This window comes from Grus americana, chromosome 4, assembly GCF_028858705.1.
Source record: "Grus americana isolate bGruAme1 chromosome 4, bGruAme1.mat, whole genome shotgun sequence".
Taxonomy (NCBI): Eukaryota; Metazoa; Chordata; class Aves; order Gruiformes; family Gruidae; genus Grus; species Grus americana.
In genome coordinates, this window is record NC_072855.1 from 55884921 (window position 1) to 55901122 (window position 16202).

Here is a 16202-nt window from a genome sequence, read left to right on the forward strand (position 1 = left end):
GACTATAATTATGCCCTGTGAAAACCAGAAAAGCAGCAACCCCTCAGGCCTGTAGAAGAGAGACAGAAATTTTTATTTACTGAGGTCATCTCAGTACAAGAAAGTTTCACCAGTTTCATTTAAATCTGACTGAAACAATTCAAGTTAAACTGATGCGAATGCCTTCATACATCTTTATTTAAAGATGTTAAATGGAGGTTTACGTGATTTCAAACCTAATCCAAATCTAAAAGAAGTGACCAGATGAAATAAGACTGTCCATGTCACATTTTGCATTGGTTTAACTAAGGAGGTTTACCAGTAATCTTAGTGCAACTCCCTCATGTATATAAGGCCTGAAAACACATTCACTCTCCAGCATTACCCTGCTTCATGCTAGGAGAATTTGCAGCTGGAATGGACTCAGGGGAACCTCAATGCCTAGAAATAAAAGAACTGGGGGGGTGGGAGGGCAGTCATAGCTGCTGTGCTCACAGGCCCTCCATGGACATTGCCTAAATTAGGGTAATTAATATAGGGGAATGTGTCTGTGCTCCTCAGTAGTTTATAAATGTTACAAAAAGAGGAATGTTTTATATGTCCCTTGACAGATTTTAAATGTTAATAAATGATGTGCAAGTAGGTATTTTACGTCTCTCTCTTTAACAGTGAGCTGACAGCCGAAATTATAGACCAGTCTCTGACCTCAGCAATCCTTCCAGGAACCTGAGGAGTAAATGGAGTAACTTTCTTCCAGAATAATAATTGGGATACTGGCTCAGCATTTCAACATCCAGACACAGAACCAAGGTGAGACATTTCTGACACCCTGGGATCCCCCTTTTGCTGCAGTATGCACTTGTCAGTCACTGGTACCTGTTTACCTTGTCACCAGAGACCCACTGCTACTCTTACTATGGTAGCAAGAGCTTTTCATCTTACAGGTACAGGAGACTGAATGGAGCAACAAGCCAAACAATTACTTGCTATGTTGCTCCTCTGCTGTGGACGAGAAAAAGAACTGGACGCAGTTCCAGACAGAAAAAGAACTGGACACATCCAGGGCAGCAGAGGTAGACAGGGGTATCGTATGTGTCACTGCACGCTCTTTCACTTCACTTTTGGCCAAAAATCTATTACGACTGAACCACTGCAGCATCCTCTCTGGTACCAGGTTTCTGTGGCTGCACACCTATCTTCACCAGCACGGTCAGACTAGGTCAAGCATGCCTATCCTTTCAAAAGGTAACAGAGTGACTGCTCAATAATGTGCGCCCCATCAGAAAGGCCCACTAGTTTTTAGTAAGCCCTAGCTACTACTGTCCTTCTGCTCCGCCCAACCCTCATCAGCAGAACACAGCCTCTCTGAAGTTTCGGAAGCTTGAAGCAGGATTTTAGTTAGGTTTTGTTTCAGGTTGCAACCTTTGTTGCAAAGTAATAGCAGAGGGAGAAGAATCCTCCCTCTGTGCCAAGGCCCTAAATCCGGTCACAACACTGTATTCCTGCATGCCTATATATTTTCACCCTCTCCTTTCTCTTACCCGAAAAACAGCTTTTGGTCTTGATCCTTAAACTGGACATGTTCACTGTCGTTAGTGTGCACATTCATTAGTCCTATTAACCATTGATGTACTGCCTGAGGCAGCACACAGCTGTTTTGAGGCACTTTAGTCCATGCTGTATGCGTTGTTCCACTCCATAGGAATTGCACCCCACTGATGACAAAAGGCAACTCAGGCACTGAATGAAACCAAGCAGAACTGTGAGTAACACCTCGCATTTTCACATCATCATCCCAAAAGCAGGGGAATGGGTTTTACAATTCTATTAAAATCCCACACGGTAGTATTTTTGCCACCGACAATCTCTTGCTTCCTTCTGTTTTAGAAGTGCAGAAGCCTACAGATTAATATATCTGATTTCTTAGATAAACTACATTTTTTACTGCTTCCCACTGTTTGGTTTTTTTTTAATATGATGGGCTGTAAATAACTGATTTCTTTCCTCGTCCACTTGCTAGTGTTGGACAAAACTGGTGACAAAAGGGCATGCTCAACTACTAGAATTATAGTTTTCTTTCAATTAGGTTCCACAACAGCACCTCAGCAAAGCTTAGAAGAAATCTTAGGCAGGAAGAGCAAAGTTTGGTTTCAGATTTGGGACAGAATTAGGTTAACATTTTCGTGGCATTCATACTATATCCAATTACAGCCAAACACCATTTGACATCTTTCACTCATATATTCCTTCTGTTTTGCACAAAGATTTCTCAATTGTGTCTTAGGAATGGGTCTTGTTTACTCCTGTTAAAGTCTAGGCCTTCAGTACAGAATTTCTGGGACTAAGTTACAGCTTTTCTTCAATTCCTGTCTGTGTTTGGTTATGCATTTGTTCTGGTTTGCATTAACTCATATATAAATGGTTGTGACTATCCTTTCATTCTTCAGAACTTTACTGTTATTGATTATGACCGGGTTTCCAGAGCTTTTGAACAACAGGGACCACATGTTAATACACAGTTTGTCTTAGGCATCATGTTCATCTCATTCTCAATGGCGTATGTCAAACACATTCATATTAAGTCAAATAATATTGGTGTGGCTACTACAGCCATTATTCACAATGAAGCATGACAGCAGGTTATTATATTTGTCTGTCTGATTATTATAATTGCCTGTTAATTAAATTTAGCTAATAAAACAGGGGTAGAAGCAGCACTACCATATGGTTAGTCATGTCTCCATGGAACGATGGCTATAGGTACTGAAACTTGGCTTGAGAGCTGATAGCCACCAGCCTGTGGTAAAGGACCTCCGATGGGAGACCCCAGATCTCAGGTAGAGCCATGTACTGGAAGCTGCAGCACTAGGGGGGACGCCTACCTGACCCTCTGCCATCCAAAGCCAAATCCCACAGGTGCTGGAGGCTACTCCCTCACAGGACCCCTCACTCGGCCAAACCTCTGAGAAGCAGCACTCTCAGCCCCTGCTACTTTCATACCTCTAATTCAAGGCGGGGGAAAACAACATCGTGCATACCTCCTTGAAAGATTGCCAATCCCTGCAGCTAGGAGATGAGGTAATATGATAAGGAAGGCCAACAGCAGTTCAACAGAGAGCGTTAGATCTTCTTAGCCCTCATTACTGTGCAGACCCATCTAACCAGCTGCTGTTCTACTGTCAGCTACAGCCGATATTCAAAACCAACAAACAGAGATTACACATCCCCTCTATTTTTTATGTTACAGCACCTCAGTGACACTCACAGGATATGTCCTAAAAGTGACTCACTCCTGTGCAATCAAATTAAAGTCATTCAGCAATGGCTTGTTTGCTGAAACATATAAACATTGTATGTCTTGTATCAGAAAGAATGGTATTTTTCTACAGGGAAAAGTTATTTGCCACAGACTTGACTGATTTGGCAATTTCTCTGCTTATCAATATCCCACAATTCTTTCACATTTACAAAATACAGTAACAATACTTACCACCTTATGGGCTGCTATGAGGCATAATTGATGGGTCCTTCTGAAGAGCCCACAGATCCTCCAAAGAATGCAATCTGGAAATAAAATTATCGTTATCATTAGTACATGTGGGGGACTTACTATCTTCATCTCCATTCTCCATTACACAAATGACTGGTTTTGGGGTTTCAAATCTTCTCTCAAGTATAGGTACAAGAGTGAAAACTCATCACGTTTTGGTATACCTCAATGGTACCAGGAATTACATTACTTTTACCAGTGTTTCTGCTTTTGTCTAAAACATTTCCTAAGAGTTTCATTTAAAAATAGAAACCTTAGTAGGCAAAGTAAGTTTATGGACCTGTCAAAACCGCAAAAATTATATGATCCCGTGATATGAAAGACATAACAAGTGAATTTACACATTCACAAAGCAGCATCAAGCCATGCTAGACACCTGCTGAAGGCGATCTGAACTGTTGCTTAGACACAACTATCTCTTTGCACTGGCTACCAAAAGAACCCACAGCAACTCAGAACCCTAGGCATGTCATTTGGTTGCTTAGCATTAGGACGTACGTATGGTCCCCAAATGCAACTGAAATTATAGATTCAAACCTACTTCAAACTAGACAGAGTACCTTCAGACAGCTGAAGGACTAGTATTGCCAAACTTTGCTCATCCTTGAAGGTGAGCACATTTCAATTCAGGAGCACTGAGCTGGATTTCCACATCCACCAGGAGACTCTAGTATGACCCCAAGCAAACATCAGATAAGGGATTTTTGAGCATCTAAACCACAGGTAGGGAGCCTGCATCACCTGGAAGCTGCCACTCCTTCTGCAGCTTTGAAAAACTCCTTTTAATCCCTCTCTGTCCCTGTAAAATGTGAGTAACATTTTTTTCTCCTTTCCCTGTTTGCTGTCTGCTTAGTCTGGGAATTCTTGTGGATTGTGTCTGTCTGTCCTATCCCAGGTACACAGGGTGCTTAATACAGCGGGCCACTGATCTTAACCCCTCTATGCATTAAGGGAAAACAAACACATCAATGACACCTCAACTGTGGCAATTGTGTATCTACACCATGCTCACACAGACAGGGAAAAGCAGTCCACTTTCATCCCCCAAATACACAATTTGAAGTGTGGGTCTTTGTTGAACAGGTTTGCAAGCTTAAAAAAATGCCCTTCTGGGTCTCCATGTTTCTTGCCCCTCAGTAATTTCAACACATATATTAACTACAAGGAAATCAGGAGTGGAAGGAGAGGGGGTTAATTAAGCCCTCCTGCTCCACAATTTTTGCCAGAAACTTGACTCAAAACAGGTTTTTAGACCAAGAATTGTATTCTATTTTTCATTGCATGCTTTATGCATTTCTAGACCTCACCTAGATTAGAAGTGGATGAGCCAAAGCAAACACACATGTGTGTGCACACACACACTGCTAGGTGCATTTTTCTGTGAGAGAGAGAGTGTTTGCTTTCCCAGTCTTACTGCATCTGTAAGCAGGAAGGCTTGAAAACCTTGCGAAGAAAGTCTGTTCCCATGAGAATTTCTGCCTCTCTGCAGATTCAGGCAGCAATCTCTGGCTACTGTGCATGGGAATCCCAGTGTTTTGGCACGGTTTTAACATCAGCATCATTAGAAACATTGATTTATTTTAATTGTCACCTTGTACCCTACACTGCCAAATGCAGTCAGAATGTCAATTCTTTATCAATGTGAGCTGTTGACATGGAAACAGATCTGCTGAAATGGAAGCAGTAAGAAAAAATATGTTACTCCTCCAAGTTATACTTAGAAGTGGTAAATCTGTGTGTGCTACAACAGATTTAAATACTCAATAAACTACACAGAAGAAAAACAACTATTTGGGGTGACAGTCATTTTAGTTGTTTACATCATAGACTGCATTTAGAAAATCTCCAGTGTTACTATGGTAACCGCTTTTGCTTAAACGTAGTTGTGGACGGACTTTAGGTATGATCTAAATTAACCGAAGATGGAGGAACAAAACTGGGAAGCAAACAGCTGAAGGAGCAGCTGGCTGCTCCCTATGAGCCCTTCCTATCTGCTGCATGCACTGGCGGGGGTACAGCCACAGCACTACATAGTGTAGATGCCTTGGCTCATCCCTGCTCTCAGAGAGGACCTGAAGCAGCTGACAGACTGTACCAGGTAGGTTTTAAAGATAACAGAGACAGCTGCTTATCATCCCCATAGAGCTCGTAGTGCACCCCAGAGCTGCTTGTTCTCTCCCTCTGGTCACCAGATAGATGGTGGGAAGAGGAGGCAGGCCCACGCTGCGCCTTTGGCAGATTTTGTGGCTTTCCTCTTTGGGATCTCTCCCAGGGAAGACAGCAGAGCTGCAGAAAGGAAAGTCTGTAGCACAAGGCTTCCGCCAAAATCTGCGACTTGGAACGGACACTGCCTCACGATTAACTTCACACAGCTAAGAAACTGTCCTAAAAGATGCAACGCAGACCTTTGACCAGCACTACATTTCCACTAGAAAGATTAAATCTCTGTGCTGCTAAAGCTAGTTTCATAGTCATAGGGAACAAGGCCAGAGGGGCCACTGTGATCTGCTGTTCTTAATAGGGATTAAAGGAACCCATGGTCTCCTGCACACCTGCCTCCAACCTGAAAGTGAACAACGGCGAGATGGAGATCACTGAGCAGAAAATGGAGGGAGAGGCTCCTCTGCCCTCTTGCCAGGTGCCAGGGCAAGGGGCGACAGAAGGAACAGACGCATTTAAAACAACTTCTCTAAACAGTATCGTGGAGGCATCTGGAGCCAGAGACTGTTCAAAGCTCATGGATCCTGACAACAGCGTGAGGTAGTCCAGTTCTGAACTTGCTAGGGCAACCCGCCCCCCTTCCCGCTTCAACTGTGATAAGACATCAAAGCATGTGGATTTTTTTCTTTTCTTCCCTTTTCCGCTTTTCACATTTCTGCATGATTACATTAGATAATGATACATACCTCCCAAAAGCTTGTGCAGCAATTAACAAGGGAAGAAAGGACACACATCATTAATTACACACCGGCCTGTGAAACACGGACACGGGATATGCCATATGTTCTAAAAATAGCAAGAAGGCCTGCCTTGTTTAGGTCAAGTTTTATTTGAATTTCCATAATAAAGCATCTGATATTAAACAATGAAGCAGAAGACACCACTGTTTAGCCTCAATGGGTGTTCCAGACAGATCTGCTATAACTTAATCCGCGCAGCAAAATGCAAAGCCAAAGAATGTAAGTTTATGTGAGCACGAGACAAAATAGTGCTTTAAACCTATACAGCATTTATCAACCCTAAGGATCCCAAACTACCCTACAAACCATACATAACTTAAATGCTTCTACCTGTACTGTTATCTTACATATCTTACTCCATCTGTATTGTTATCTTAGCGTGTGTATTTTGGGGAGATTCACAAAGTGCTGTGTTAGATGTTGGGCCAAACTGCTGATATAGCTACATGCAGTCAGAGATGAGGAGACAGGTTGCTGGCTGTCATAGTTCTTCACAGACATGGTGATATCGAGGAAATTCTGCTTTTCTCAAATAGGGATGAGGGAACAGAACTGGATGAGAGAAGGATCTGCAGCGCGTGTCCGCTCCACATCGGTCTTGGCTAGTGAATGGGATAGCATAATTATTTCTAGATCATTAAGGCATGGTTATTGGAGGCATACATACTTCTGGAACGAAAGACAGCCTCTGTCTGAATCTGCTTGTAGGATAAGTGGAATAGACTGATGAAAGAGGCAGAAAAGTATCTTGCTTATACCCAATTTTCAAATAGGGAATAGTAATTCGAAGATCACACAGGAATGTTGCAGAAAAAAAGAAAAAAAAACAACCAGCTGCCCCTAGCATAAATCAAAAGCCTTTTACACATAGACACACCCCCCGCCCCCCAAACCTCCAACCTCCTTTGTCCTCCTCTGGACTGGATTGTAGCTGCCAGAAAAATATATTGCAGAGGGACAAAGAAAAAAAAAATACAGTGGATTTATTAGTGCAAACTCTTACTCTTTTGACAAACGCCCCATGGGCAACTTGGTTTCCAGTTAGAACATACAAGATCGTAATTTTCAAAGCCTCATCTGAAAACATAAATTACGATCTTATCCTATACTGACGGCAATAAAGGCAGCAATCTTCTATCTATGCCTCCATCTCCAACGTTAGAAACCAAAGGTACTGTTTTCTAATGTCCCTAATACATCTGAGGAGCAGATGATTCCCTGAAAGCCACAATCTTTTGATCCTACATAAATTGGATGCTTTTGAGAATGTCACCCAGAATTCTCACGTCAGTCCTAGGAAAATATAATCTAAAACAGAAGATAATTTTGATTTTCCTCCTGACTCAGCAGATGAGGAGATAATTAGATATGGAAAATGAGTGTTCTTGAGGGTAAATATACCTTGCTGTAATCCTACTGCCAACTGAATTAAGGTTTGCCTGCTGCAGTAAGGCATATATTAACTCGGCATCTGGAGGAAAGCTAAGACCTATCTGATTTCAGAAGTTACTGGTGGTCCTTCCTATGTTGTAATTCAGTATTTTAGAGCATAGAAACCAATGGATAGAGGAAGGAGGGGAGAGAGAGAGGAAAGAAAGGGAAGTATTTCTTGTCTCTGCTTGTGGTTATAAGCAACAGTAATAAAAAAGTCCAGCAACGCCACTGAAGACACTGAAGCGGGTGGATTGCCTATTGTTTTCTCCTCATCAAACCCAAATGTTTCCTCTTGTGGAGGGGTAACATGAAGCAGCTTATTTTTTCAAGTGCTCTTCAGCCTAACCATGACTTCCACCTCTAGAACTGGAAGAATCCTGTGTGTCAAGTAAGCAAAGATGGGCTACCGTTCTGCAGTGATAGCTCAATGCTGATTGAAAGTCTCATTTGTCAGGGGAAAGAATTGTTGGTTTTCTTTTTAAATTAACCCAGAAGAAGATATTTGTCCAGACCCAGGTGCTTTTTCATTCCTCGAGCAGCTGCTAGTTTGAGAGAATTTTAAATGGCTGGCCTTTATGAAATGAATTGCTAATCACAGCCCCGTGCCTCACACGCTGTAGACTGAATGATTCAGAGGACTGGTAATAGGATAAAGCCTTTCACCTCACAGGCTGCGGTTCAAATTCTGAATAATTCTTAACTTCATAAACACCATCACTACATGATGGGCATTTGATTGTTATCATACAATGAATCAGGTGGTTTTCCTAGTGGAAAAGTATTCATGCCACAGACAATATACTAATTATTGTCAGTAATTAGCAACACTCTTGGCAGTGGCAGTACAGGAACCTGTAGAAAATTACCCATATGTTCATCCCTTGGAGGTTGTCATTTCAAGGCAAGGGGTCAAGCTCTTCAGACAGCCATTGCAGTGATTCTTGTAGCTCTTTCCCACCCTGGGTATGTTTTGCAGATAAGCAGAGTTCAGCCTCCAGAGCTGTCAATCTACCACTTTTATTACCACTAAATTACTTTTGTTTCAAATGCTGGAGGCAACTTTGAATGCCGGGTCTAATTAGATTGTAATTGTTGGAAGATCTGAGCAACTGTGGCAGATTTGGGTGGAGAAATTGGTGGCTTAGAATATTTGTGCAAATAGGTTTCACAAGCACAAAACCTACAGCTGCCTGTAACAGCGGGCATTTTCTTAGGTAATTTATACTACTAACCATGTAAGCGAGATAGGAGAAACTTTGAATTTCCACAAGCACACTGAATGATCTGCAAAAGCTCTCTGTCCAAGCTGACAGCTTCACGGATCAGGCAGTTTTCATGAGCCCAAGATGTTTTGGTGCAAACAGAAGGTGGTGAGTTTAATTAGGAACAAGTATTTTTGTACAAACAGAACAAGGTACATTGACCTAAGCAAGAACCAATAGCAAGAAAGAAGTATGTATGTCACTGTGTTTTCAGAACAATAAAAAAACCCCACAAACTACAAAGAAAATGAATCTCAAATATATATATAGGAGTACATCCTACCATTTAGCACGAGAAGCCTTATCTTTCCCTAGGGGAAAAACACTCATGAACAGTCCAGGAACTCCATGCCCTGTTGCTGAATACTATTTTTCCTCTGCCTTCCTTCGGGAAAGCGTAGACCCGTCAACACTTCAACCCCCTCTAATACAACACAGTCCAGAGATCTGCAGGGAAATCCTGAAGATCTGAGAGTGAACATTTAAAGGCCAGGGAGCTTCTGCTGGGAGACCCTGTGCTTCCACATTGTCTCTTGAGGTCTACCTGTCATAATGACAGCATTACCTCTTTGTGCAGCTCCAGGGAGACCTGTGCAAATATTGGATTATCTGGTTCAACGGCCAAACAAAAAACAATCACGGGCAGAAAAAATTTCAGTTGAATCTACTTGAAATAACAGCTAAGGGGGAGTGGTTTGGCTAAGGAAAAAAAAATACCACCCACCAAAACACAAAGGAGAAAATGTTTGCTTTTAAAGTAGCAAATCCTCTGTTCTCTATTTTTCACCTAAAAAGGAAAAAAATGCCCACAAAATTAAATATTTTTTTAACCTTTCCTTTTCTCCCTTTCTTTGATTTGGGGAGAGAGGGGGCATTTTGTAATAAGCCTTAACCAAATTTCATGTCACACCAAAGTAGATCTGGTCTTGGTCTCCCTGGAAAATTTGTTTTCCTCAGCAAACCTACTACTTAAAAACACTTTGCTGAGGTCTGGCTCTAGGAAGAGCTGTACAGTCTGAACCAGAGAGATCCAGTGACCAGATTTTTGTCTAAGAACCAAGCACGTTTTCAAGTAAGAAAACTGATCGACTCGATCACTATGGATCAAAAATGTGATTGCTGAATTTTTTCCCATGAAGGGTGAAGAGGATGAAATACCATCTTTTAAAGGACAGACTAGCAGCCTCACTTACTCACTGTAAGTACTAATGCCTTTGTTTTGTTCTCCTGTAAGTAAAACCACAGTTCTTCACTCAGAAGCTGATTCCCACACACACACGCTCCTGCTGCCATACCTATGTGAAATGAAAGGTACAGATGGATTCCCCTGGTGGCAGTAAAATCCACGAAATACCACTGGCACATTCCCGCAAGCTTGTGTAGCTTGTTACTTACACATGTGGCTGGCAGTGAGCAAGCCTGGAAACCACTCTGGTTATCAGTTATCCTACAGCTCTATAAGGACTGGTTGGGTTGGTAGGTGGCTCATTACTTCCACAGAATGAGCTAAATTGGATTCAGGAGCTTCTGCAGCTGAACTGACTTTGGTAAATATGAAGAGATACCCTCTACTACATAAATACATGCACCAAAATTAGAATGAAATTTGCTCAGATGTCCTTCTGAGCAAAAAGGAAAGAATTCAGAAGTCTGTAAAACTTCTGCTAGTAAACACAAACCATTTACTAGAGAAAACAGATACAGAAGTGTATATATACAAAACTGGAACAAAATTTGCTCAGAATGACAAAAGTGGGAAAGATTCAGAAGTCTCCAGGTCAATCCCAAATCATAAAGTCCAGTCCCCCAGACTTTATGTAAGTCACTGTTGAAGACAGTTGTAAATGCTTGTTTAAACTTCTTTCTTCCAGACCCATGCTACATACAGAACAAGGCATTGGCCAGTATTTATGCTACATTCTACCAACTAGTATCCACAAAAGAGCCCGCTGCCTTGGATCACAAGACCACAATGCAAATCATTGTTTGTTAACCCATCTTCACAGACCTTCCCTAGACAGCCAAGGCTTTAAGGGACAAATTATTAAAGCTATAGAAAGACACAATTACCAAATACAGAAACCAGTGCAGCGCTTGCATATACGTTAGAGGAGTATGAGCCCATACCCCTGAGCAGCAATGCTACACAAGAGGTACCATTCCCAGAACGACACTTCGGCTTGTTCAGCATTTGCAAGTGCAAAAGTTCAAAAGAAGAATAAAAAACCTTTCACATTGCAGTGACCAACTCCAGGTAATACTCAGCTCCAAACTGAAAAGGCTATAGGGCACAGGCAAACTAAGCATCCTAGAAGCACAACTAGAAGAGCTCTTTCAACATTTACCAGCACCTTTGCACAGGAGGGGAATGGCTAAAAAGTGAAGCTCTGAAGAGAAACCTAACAGCCAACATGAAGAAGCTGGAAGACACAATGAGAAAGCAGAACCAGGACTTCAAACAGCCACAGAATGAAAAAGAAGAAATTCAAAAAGAAGGTAAAGGTGGGGCTGGGGGACAGGAAACAAAAACTTGATGGATTTTGAAAAGAGAATAGCTAAAAAGGTATTAAAATGTGCAGGGGCTGGGAGCCAAGTGAAGATCCAATAGTAAACACACAAAAAGGGAAAATAAAACTCTTGATGGGGAATGTGGGATGTTCTTTGACAGTGTAACAGCAAAGATAAATAAATACATCCTTGCTTTCCATTCTAGGTGACTGTGAGATACCAGAGAAGAAAGCATGCAGATGTTATACGGGCAAGAAAGTCAATGTGAAGAAACAGAAAAGCTATTTAAATACAGAAAATATTTAGATGCTACTGTAAAGCAAACCTCTCTAAAGTATAAAATAAGCAGTCTTTTCTAGGTGGCCATAAGAAAAAAAAAACAGAAGCATTTGAGAATGGAGTATTCTTAGAGGCCAGGTTTACCTCAAGTCCAAATGCAGAAAAAACAGAGGAGCAGACTAGGTAAAGAGTTTCTCCTCATGCTTGTTCTGGGCGCACGTAAAGGTCAGAGCAGCATTGTCCCAGTTCACTACACAGCTATTTTCTGGGATCAGGGAGCATGTTAAAGTGAAAGGACAGGAGAAACCTTCATCAATCCCGCTAATACACAATACCCTGGGCAGTAGAGCTGCCCAGTCTTGTCAAAAATAGCACTGCTACCTGTTGTAAAGCACTGAAAGAGCCCTTTACATGTTACACTACGGCACTAGCAATCATCGGGAGGTGTAATGTATGGCACCAGTGCTTACAGGACCCACCTAGGGATATAAATCTGCCCCGAGAGAACAAAGCTGCAGAAGAATACATCCATTAATCTTGCTTTAATAGCACACGTGAGGAGTGTAGCATGCAAAGGTAGATCCCTGTAAAGCCAATCCATGTCTATAACATGCCTGGCAGTGTATCTAATACTGTAATTCTGCATGTAAGAATCAGATTGCAGGGACTGTCCCTCTAAGACATCATTAAAGCCTATATATATACATTCATTCCTCACACAGGCTTCAGTGGACCTCGCTGCCTTCTCAGACATGTTCAGCTAGAGACCAGCACTTGCAAGAGGGAGAAGAACATCTGCTTCTCAGAAACTCTGCTTATTATGGCTGAAAGTAAGGTGCCTGGCTTATTCACCACTACTTCATTATTTTTATTTCTCTGACAGTCAGCTCTATCTGTTCACAGACACGCACAATGGGTTTGTGCTATGTAACCCTTCAGCAGAGTTAACTCCAGATTTACATCTGTTTAAAACAAGGGTGGAAACAACCTCATAGTCCAAACCTTTAAGACTGAGCTTCAACAAATTTGTATTTCCACTTCTGGTAAACCTGCAGAAACATTCAGGCCCTAGCAAGACTAATTTGTGTGCTCACATGCAAAGGAAAAAATGAGTATCTACACAAATACAGAGATGGATAGTGCTCATCTGGTAATACCAGCCCAGAACAGCAGGACTAGGAGCCAGTAGCCCCTGGTATCTCTGTCCTGTCCCCCTAAACCCATGCATGCATTGCATTGGCCCTGGCACATGAGCTGTGCAAGGTCCAGGGGCCCCACACAGCCCAGGAGCAAAATCAATGTATACCCTTCACTCTGGGAGTGCACAGAGCCAAAAATTTCTACCTCTCAGACAGGCCCCTGGATAGATGCGATGGGAGGGAAGAGCGGGCACTTAGCAGCTTCTCCTACTGACCAGCAGCCATGCTGAACTCCACAACTCCTTGCCTACACCCAAGGAAAAGCTCCGATGCAACCTGAAAAGTCGCTTGCATTATTACTGGAAGTACTGGTACCTACGCGAACGCAGCTTTAGGGCCTGACCCAGTTGCTCAATACTTTTCCCTCAAATACCACCCAGCCACAAACGGTCTCTCCAGCAAAATACTGACTTCAAAACAGCATAGGACCACAACTGGCCCGTGAGGGACCCAGCAAGGTATGACCCTGTTTATTCTGTCTATTTCAGGCAGGCTTCTGTGGTGCCCCGAGTCCAGCCACTGGCCACCCCTCGGTGCCACGGGCCCTCGCTGGGGAAGCAGCGCCATGGTGGGTGAGGCACTCCCCACCCTGCCCTCATCTCTGGGGGAAGCGGCGGGGCCGGGCCGGGCGCGGGAGGGAAATGCGGGGTGCCACGGCAGAGAGGCGCAGGCCGGGTTTTGTCGGGGGGCCGGGAGCTCCCTGCCTGGCAGCTCCGCCATCTCCCGCCCGTACGGGAACGCCACCAACGCTCACACGCGCAAACGCGTGGGCTACGCGCGCAATTAAAGAGATAAAGGAACTTTTCACGCTTAATTATTGACCCCCGGAGGCGACGGGTGTCTTCCCCGCACCTTTCTGCTTCGTCACGCCGCCGGGGAGCGCGGCCGTTACAGCCACCCACCGGTCGCGGCAGCGCCGCCGCGCCAGGGGACAACATGGCCGCCGGGCCCCCCGCGGCGGGGAGGCGGCGCGGCGGCGCAGCGCGGCGCGGCGCAACGCGACCCGCCCGGCGGCAACACCTGCCCCGGCTGCGGCGGCGGCTGCTCCCTCACGGAGCCGTCGGCAGCGCCCGCCCAGGAATTACGAACCGGCGGGGGGATGTCTGAGGATTATGGAGGAGCCGCGCGTCGGCTCCAATTAGGATCAACCCTCCCGCCGCCCCCGCGCCGCCGTCGCCGCCGCAACGGCGGGGCCGCAGCGCCCCCTGCCGCCGCCCCGCCGCCCCGCCCGCAGCGCCCCGGCGGCGCCGCTACCGGCCGGGCCCCAGCGCAGGGGCGGCGGCCGCCGCCGTGGGGAGCCCGGGCAGGGGGAGCGCTGCCCCCGGCCTGGGGAGCGGCGGCGGCTTGGCCCGGCCCCCCGCAGTGGCAGCGGCGTTGCGGGTGGCCTGCGGGGAGAGGCGCCGCGGCCCGTTGCTGGGAAATCGGGGGGGTTGTGTTTGTTTTGGTTTTTAAGGATTTTTTAATTGAAATCTGAAGGTGCCTCAGCCCCCCGTCACAGAATGGTTTGGGTTGGAAGGGACCTCAAAGATCATCTAGTTCCAACCCCCCTGCTGCGGGCAGGGACACCCTCCACTAGACCACGTTGCCCAAAGCCCCATCCAACCTGGCCTTGAACACTTCTGGGGATGGGGCATCCACAACTTCTCTGGGCAGCCTGTTCCAGTGCCTCACCACCCTCACAGTAAAGTATTTCTTCCTAACGTCCAATCTAAATCTACCTTCTTTCAGTTTAAAACCGTTGCCCCTTGTCCTGTCACTACAGACCTTGGTAAAAAGTCTCTCTCCATCTTCTTCTAAGCCCCCTTAATATAGTGAAGGGCCGCAATAAGGTTTCCCTTGGCCTTGTTGAACTTCATGAGGCCCACACCTGTCAAGGTCCCTCTGGATGGGATCTCTTCCCTCAAGGAAATTAACTGCACCACTCGGGTTGCTATCACCTGTAAACTTGCTGAGGGAGCACTCAATCCCACTGTCTATGGCATTAATAAAGATACTGAACAGTATCTGTCCCCGCACGGACCCCAGAGGGACACCCCTTGTTACTGATCTCCGTTCGGACATTGAGCCATTGACTGCAAGTCTTTGGATGCGGCCAGCCAGCCAATTCCTTGTCCATTGAATAGTCCATCCACCAAACCCATCTCTCTCCAAATTAGCGACAAAGATATTGGCAGGGTCCTGGCCTGCCCGGCCATTGCTGCTGGAGGAGGATGGTGCTTGTGTGCAGGAATGACTGGCTTTGGAAAACATGAGGTTGTTACCCCAAAAGCAAGAGCTGGAGCGCTCGATGTGCTGGCCGGGGCCGCCACCAGCCAGGGCACAGCCAGCTGCGCGGGCGCAGGGTGGCCAGCGTCCGTGCTCGCTCATCTGTGGCTGCCTGCGTTAGAAGAATATGTTCCCCCCAAATTACTCAGCAAGTAACGAGCAGCAGCAGCCGCTACAGCAATATAAATCCACAGGAAAGGATTTTTCCCTCCCTTTTCAAGATAAAAATCTCAGAACAGCAGAGGCTACACCGTTGACTAGGCTATTAAAATGGTATTTATGGCGTAATCACTTATTTTAACTGCCAGCTACATAAAATTTATCATGGAAAAAAAAAGACTCGTGGAATTTTATAATTATCATTTACATTTTTTTAAGCCTATTTAACAAATCAAATTTGCGATCCCTCCACCCAAAAATACATCAGAAGGAGCAGAGAGAGAGAGAAGTAGCAAATGGGCTGTTGACTCATCTCCCATGCGTGGCTGCAGGGGCACTCCTCCGCCCAAACCCAGTCCCTCCTCTGCACGAGAAAGGCTCTTAAATGGGGCTAAGGGACAGGGGGTGCCTTTCCGTAGGTTTGCCATCCTTAGTGCACCACGAGCAGGGCTTTAGGGTGCCCCTAGCCCCCAGAAACCCAAAGGAGGAGACTGTGATATGGGAAAGAAAGCACAAGCAGTCAAGAGAGTGGTTTTGCTGTGAAATACGTTGGTTTGTTGCAATCAAAACATCTTAATTTCTGCAGGAGATTTGTTGGCGAGGTGAG

The 16202-nt window shown here is 44.9% G+C and overlaps 1 long non-coding RNA gene across 1 annotated transcript in view; it reads right to left on the bottom strand.

Annotated features, from left to right (window-relative positions):
• The window catches only part of LOC129205975 (uncharacterized), a 62606-nt gene extending 48399 nt beyond the window's left edge, over positions 1-14207 (bottom strand). The window contains exons 1-2 of the long non-coding RNA XR_008576940.1: positions 14024-14207; positions 3470-3543 (exon numbers count right to left, since the gene is read on the bottom strand). This is a non-coding gene — a long non-coding RNA (uncharacterized LOC129205975). The remainder of the gene's footprint in view (positions 1-3469; positions 3544-14023) is intronic.
• Positions 14208-16202: the final 1995 nt, after the last annotated feature.